Source organism: Pundamilia nyererei, unplaced genomic scaffold (genome assembly GCF_000239375.1).
Source record: "Pundamilia nyererei isolate P.nyererei 1_Seehausen unplaced genomic scaffold, PunNye1.0 scaffold00023, whole genome shotgun sequence".
NCBI classification, from domain to species: Eukaryota; Metazoa; Chordata; class Actinopteri; order Cichliformes; family Cichlidae; genus Pundamilia; species Pundamilia nyererei.
In genome coordinates, this window is record NW_005187424.1 from 4,586,972 (window position 1) to 4,594,373 (window position 7,402).

General features: G+C 39.7%; 1 protein-coding gene across 1 annotated transcript in view; it reads left to right on the forward strand.

The window, feature by feature from the left end:
• Window positions 1-6,269: 6,269 nt before the first annotated feature.
• The window catches only part of tbl1xr1a (TBL1X/Y related 1a), a 50,644-nt gene continuing 49,511 nt past the window's right edge, over window positions 6,270-7,402 (forward strand). Inside the window, exon 1 of the mRNA XM_005727271.1 lies at window positions 6,270-6,580. The gene's annotated coding sequence lies outside the window, so the exon portion shown is untranslated. The remainder of the gene's footprint in view (window positions 6,581-7,402) is intronic.

Consider the following 7,402-nt stretch of genomic DNA (forward strand, 5'->3'; position numbering starts at 1 on the left):
CACACACACACACTCACCAGAAATAGTCATGCAGTATCTGTTTTTCTCTGTCTCCATCTCTGCTCTGCTAAATAATTTAATCACTTAAAAGCAAAAGCCAACCATGCAGTCCCAGTCTCTACCATGAAGGGTAAATTATAGCCCAGTAGGTAGAGAACAGCCATTACTGTATGGTCTATGAAGACATATTATAGAGCCACACTTTGTTGAGACCTTGTCATTGTCAAAGCACTAAATATGCCAGAGGTGGAATGACGTATTACTACTACTTTGAAGTGGATATAGTCTAACGTTGCTATGGGTTTTTAAAGGCCGATGCTGTTGTTGTTGGATGTGCCTGGCTGAAAAATGTGGCAGAAGGAAGGGCATGTTTGCTTTGAGGTTATACAGTATGTATGAGTTCTCCAGTCAGAGAGAGGGCGGGGAGAAACGAGACAATGGAAGGTGAGAACACAAACGTGAAACCAATGCAAACATCTGTACACAAGGTTACAGTTACACAAACATGGAACATATGTTTAAGCCTATTGCCTCTTTTCCACCAGCATGGTGCGGGTGTAAGGCCAGTTCTGCCTCAGTTCTTTTTAAGAACCAGTCCACATTTTCACTGGTCTGAGAACCAAAATGATGTCTAGAACTTAGTAGCAGAAGTTGAAGTCATTTCTATGGGAAGAAAATAATTGTGAATCTGTGGGATCCATATGCTTATCATTCTTGAAATCCTTTTGGTAGCTCCTCCCACATTCACTACGTTTCGGGGCACTGAAGGACACCTTACAAGCAATTGAATACCAAAATCACAGTATGCATAAAATAAATCAATAAAGTATAGAATTTAAAAAAACAGCATCAAATAGAACAGGCAAGCTTAAAAAGATGTCTTTTAAGACTGACTTTAAAGACGGAGAAGAAATCAATATTGTAAATGTGATGCGGGGGAGAGATCCAAAGACAAGTGGCCAATCAGATGGAAGCGCTAAAGCCTATGATGGCAGGCGGGTAGTATAATGAGAGTAAGATAAGAGGAGGATCTCAGAGTATGGAAAGGAGTGGCAATGTGCAGAAGATCAAAGAGATATGAAGGTGTGAGAGTATGGAAAGACTTGAAAGGAAACGAGTAATATGTTCTAGGGAATGGCTTCTAGTAACATTATGAGCAGCTACATTTTGAAGCAGCTGAAGCCTATTGAGAAGTTTGTGTGGTAAGCCAGAGAGGATAGAATTACAATAATCAATATGAGTGTAGCCAGAGCATGTACAAGAATAGCAGTGCAGTTAGCTGTAAGAAACGGCGTAGCCAACTGATTATACGTGACTGAGTGATATTATTGATGTGTCAAAATTTAAGGTGCTAGAAAACAACACCTAAACTCCTAACCTGAGAGGAAGGAGAGATTCAAGAATTGTAAATACTCAGAGAGAATTTACGCATTTATCCTAAACATTTTAGTACGTAACCTAACCTAATGGGAGAGTGGAATTAGGCTTAGTGGACGGGTAGAGCTGTGTGTCATCAGCATAAGTAAGTAACGCGTTACTGCCCATCTCTGGACACCAGTACTGGCACTGCATCTGTGTATACACATTGCTCAGAGTGAGGAATTTGCAGAGTTCTCATCTGACTCTGCAGCTCCTCTTTAATTTTTTGTATTTTAGTTTCTTTTAGCTGGTTTAATTCAGCATAATAAGTCTAAAAACTTCTAACAGGCTCACAAAAAAGCACAGGTTTATTGACTAACTAGCTACAGCCCTGTCTCCTTGATGCCTTCCTATGCATCAAAAACGCCAGTAGATTTTAAAATGAAATGTAAATACAAGCAGATTAAGATTCCCTTTAACAAGTCAGGAAACATGAATAAATGTGTGGCTTTGTATTGTCTCAACACCAATATCTTAACATGTTATGGCCAATGATTATGTAGCACCTAAATGTTATTGACATGTTTTAGTTGTATATACAGGCAAGTTCTAGCAAACAGGGTCACTGTTGAGTAAAGTGAAGCTTTCATCATTTAAACAAAGACCTGAATCATATTATAAAGCCAAGGGAAGCTTGAGCTTATAATAATAGCTGGTTTTAGAACAAATATTTGCTGTAGCAGCTAAAAGCCAATAAAATCCATACCAACTATTATGTTGCCAGAGGTAAACCTATTAAAGAGACAGAATGGAAAGACACACGATCAGTGTCAGGTGTCCTGTTCCCAGTCTGGGAAGCATTTACCTGCAGGTCTATTTCAGGTGTATGTCCAATTAGACCTGATAGAAGCCCCAAAAAACTGGGAGGAAAGAGATGTCTTGATATTTAACTTCATTAAAAGAGACATGACCAAAAAAGTGCATTAGGAGTGGAGTGTAATTCACCATTTTCCAGCTGAGAGTTGGAGTGATGTCAGGAGTAAAAAAAAAGAAAAGAAAAAGAAATTGATCAAAAACCTTTTTGAAGCTGGATTTGGGATGAAAAGAACTACACATTCAGACTCTCTCAGACTTACAGTTGCAATGGCAACTAGGCTTTCAATCCTCCCTGGCACAGCTAACGATGCTTTATATATACACATATAAGACATTCTTGCAGGTTAAGCTACTTCCCTTTTTTTTTGGGTTAACGAGCACTGAAAATAAAGTTCATACCACAGCAGAGATTTTCTAAAGCATCTTTTTTCAAAGGATTATTCCAGTGTCACTAGGTGTAACTCACACTGTTCCACTCCAGGTAATTCCTTTTGCTGTTGTAGCTGAGCTGCCATCGAACACCTTCTGGCCACAGTGAATGACAGAAATTCCATGTTATATGTTGGTAGGGACAAATATTAAATGGGACATTGGTATTGCTTTGTTCACATCTGCTATACCTCTCCTACTCATTGCTGCAGTTCATAACACAATAAATTCAATCTACATGCAACACTCTGTCAATGCTAAACATCAGGGTGGAAGTATGCATGCACAGATCACACAGTTATTAATAACCTAACAGTGGAGCTGCTCTACTTGAAGACACATCAACACGTGGATTTTTATTTTTTAAATACTGGCATCAATTTGGTGGAAGCTTTCATTTTCACCAGCGTTCACTTCAGCTCCATTCTGCGCTCCTCGGAGTTCAAGGACACAGTCATTATTGAACACCTTTTTGTACAGGGAGGTTTGCTAAAGTTTCTTCCTCTACATGCAGCTTTTGTAAAGACTGCTTAAGCTTGCATGAAGAGAGGAGGTTTCGTAGCTTTTCAACTCACTCCGTGGAATATATTCTTAAGAATGCTGTCAGGCTGTATGTACTGCATTCACACCTCACTGAGGTCCCATCACTATGTGAGCCAGGCCGCCTCGAAGCATCCTTTTATCTGATCACCTTGCAACCACAATTCCTCTTGTGCGCATTTCCATATGCGCTAACACATGCTTTTCTTTCTATCTGAAGCCACTAAATAGATTTCAGCACTTTAATTTGATTACTTTTCGTACTGTGACATGTCAAAATGTCTGCTGGTTGTTTACACTATTTACACTACTTGTTGTGTTTCTGTCACCCCAGCTGTTGTTGTTGTTTCGCATAAAACATAAAGGTATTAAAGTGGTGCTTACATGCTTCCTCAAATTTTGACAAGAAGGTAAATATGAGCATATTTATAGAACAATTTTTTTAACTGCCCATGAATGCAAGAGCTCTGACAGCCTAATCATTTTCAAATAAGATCCATTGAATTCTCAGGCTACACCCACTGTGGAAAACATACTTATACACAACAGAAAATGCACAAAGCTATATGACAGGGGTGTAAAGTAGGACAAAGCCATGCTTACCTCTTCTGTTGCCATTTGTTCACTGGTCACAGGCTAGACCACCCCAGTCTTAGCATATCTGATCTTCATTTTGATCCCAACTAAAGTTTTATGACTGTACCTGCCATGTTTGTAGTGGAATTTCTGCACGCGGACATGCATAAACATCTGGCTAAATACTCAAAAACCTCTTTGTGATAGTTCAATTACAGTAGGCTTTAAAAAAAAGCTTGTTTTCTGCTTCTTCACATTCACATGAAAACAAGTTTTAACAGATTATGTAAAAAGGGAACAAGGAAATAAGCTCTAAAAAATATGTTGAAGATGACGTTGCCAGACGTCTAGACAATGTTGAGGCTTGTTTAAAAACTGAATGATGATGATAAGCTGTCTTAGGTTGTTGAAAGGTTTTCTAGAAGAATCCCTGAATTCCTGTAGCATGAATACCATACTTTCATAACTCACTCATTAGAAGTGGTGGTGGTTGGGTGCTTACTGTAGAAGGCACAGAGAAGAAGAAAACACTGAGGCAGAGTACTGCATAGAGATAATGTGATGTGGTTTTCCAGAAAGCCATTACCCTAATAGTGGTCTGCTTTGCCCCCGTGGTACTCACTTCACAGTTTGCCACAGTGGAGCTGTTTCTAAATCATTGTACCCCCCTGATTTGTCCAGCCGCTATGGGGCAGAGATGCCGTGATGTACCACTGGTGAGATAGCTTCATTTCCTCCTAAAACAAATACAAGAAAAGTCATCAAAGTCTTCAAGGGAGAACAGTGTGAAAATAATTGCACCATCAGACTTGCAGGGCCCCTCTTGTACTACAAAACTCTCCAGGCATGTGAAAGGGAGGGTGAAGAAAAAACACTGACGTTCCCCCTCACCCTGTATAAAGGTCATTACCCATCCCCCACTCTTCTTGTTATAGCCACACTAAAGCTCACACTACACAGCACCCCAGGGCTTTCTGTCTGTGTGTCTCTTTGTCTCAGCTGAGCCTTATCTGTGTGCGTGTGTGCATGCTGATGAGCATATGCTTTGGGGTAATACATACATGAGTTGCTGTCTGTTTTTCACAGTTTATGTCTGCAGAATACACATCAGTTTGCGTCTGCTCATGCCTCTCCTTATAGGATGAATTTACATGAGAAAGCCACCACCACACACTTCTCTGTCACCTCATGAATGCTACTGTGAACACATGTGGTCACATAACACCGTTCACCTCAGTACGTCTATGTATTATCCTGAATAATACTTGATGTTGCGTTAAAAATAATGGGGTGAAATTAATAAATGTTACCAGCTGTTTGTTATCATGTGGGCTGCTTGTTGTGTGATTTATTCAGTTTTCTTCTTACATAACAAAATCATTATATAGGAAGTAAACAACAAGCATTTTTAAATTACCTGTTAAATTAATTTACTTTGTGGTTTATGTGGGAAGTTATTTTCAACTGCAGGGTTTTAATATTGTGTGCAATCCCACAACTGGCCACTAGGATATATTAGCTAAACTCTGTGGGCCGAGCTTAAGTGTCAAAAATTCCACTTCCTGGAATGGCCACTAGAGACCAGAACTGTAGAGACTAGAAGTTTTGGTCTTCCTGTAAAACATCTACAGTGGTGCAATTAAAACAAAAATATCTATTTAAATTGTGTTAGGGCTAAAAGTTTTGATTTTTCCAAATGATACATGTGTATTTGGTGCACTTTCTTGTAGTGGTTCTGCCCAGATCTATTCACACCGTAACAAATAAATTTCCAAGCACGCAGAAGACTGAATGTCGCCTTGTGCTTATTTACATAAAATTTACATCACAGATCTAAGCTAACCTTCGCATGGTCATGGACGTGTACATTTTGGTATGCACCAGGGAGTTGATTGTTCATTCACGGCGCGACATTCCTGCACACTCTAGTTCTGTTCTTGTGAGCTATAAATATGTGCATGTGGAGCTGGTGATATTGGTTATATTTACGTTGCCTATCATCAACCGACTCCGATAGCCCTGCTTTTACTAATAATTAAGATAGTTAGCATGTGGTGTGCGAGCCAGCATTGGAAGGCTTAGTTCCAAACAACAAAAGTACATTTTGTTCCTAAAATGTTGCCTGAAAATTTTAATTGTTATCGCATAAAAGAATCGTATTTTTTTACATCGTTTTTTTTTTGCATAGTTCCATAAATAACTAAAATGTGAGCTAGTATATTTTTCATGTGCATAACAGCATGCCTACAGCTACACTCCAAAAATAGCTACGTAGTAATAACAGTCTACTACTGAGCAACATAAACGGATAATTAATTTTAACCTAATATTTCTGAGTTGTTTTTGAGGAGTTACCGCTTACCCCCAGCCTAACTACACCATCCTTCTCCATACTGCGACACCCATTTTGATGTTTATGTGACTGGAGTGTGCTTCCTGCAGAGAGAGGAGCTCAGGCCTAGCTCATTTTCGCCTGGCAGGTCAGATGCTCTGTGTTTCAGTCTGAAGCCGTTGGCTGCTACTGAACCGTTTGGCTCTTTTCTCTACTAGCGAGCAAACCTACAATCTAGACCCAACTGTACATCCAGCTCATTTTTAAGGGGATTTATCACTATATATGCCCGTGTTTCCAAAACACATCGATCATTGGGGATTCCTAGCCCCGCTTGGCCGGGTCTGAAGGCAGTTATAACGCTTTTTTCGAGGTGTAATTAGAGCTAGAAAACAACGGTGGTGGAGGAGATTCCATATTAGGAGCACAGAGGAGAAGGCACCCCCCTTGTGTGATTTGGAGCTTTTGGTGAGTGTTTACCGTCTTTCCGCTTGATTATTGCCGTTATAAATGATAACCTCGCGTAGATCGATCACGCGTGGCTGTGAACGCGAGGTTTCGCCGGGTTATTGCGCTGTTTCGGACGTTTATTTTTATAATTTTTCTCGAGTGTGGGGGATGGGCAGCCTCAGCGCGTGAGTAGGCGCGCGCGTGTCGTGTGCATGTGTTCGAAAGCAGTTCTCGCGCGTGGTTTGTGTTTGTGAGCGCGCCCTTCCTTCCTGCAACTCCTACTAGCTTTGAATTAAAACCAGTGTAATATATTTTTTGTATTATTTAAACCCAAGTCATTAGAATATACATTTCTAAGATAATTTATATTGGATTCAACCCACAATAAACTAGATTGAATATAACATCAAACTTTTTACTTTGTCACTTAAGTTTTATTATTGTGAAGTAACTATTTTCGCCAGTTATGGTTTAATTTATTCTGTTTTCTCTTACTTAACTTGGACAATTTGTGTGTTTCAACGCACTTTGTACTTGTTAAATAACGCAGTGTGTCTATAAAACCATGAAGGGTTATGAATCAAAACTGAAACTGTTTGAGCCCAGTTAGCAGTTGTGCCAGTCTGTTGTGTTGTGCTTTACAGGCTCTTGTTTATTTTTTTGTCTGTAGCATACCTTGGATTCATAATTGTGACAAAGTTCAGGTCATAGTATTTCATCATGTTATTTACTTTGTTACCTTTGTGCCACTTTGATTGAAAGCTTATTACAGAGCTGTGGAGCTGGTTGTTCCAAAGCCATGGACGATATGGGGGAGGGTCGAATACACACAGACAGACA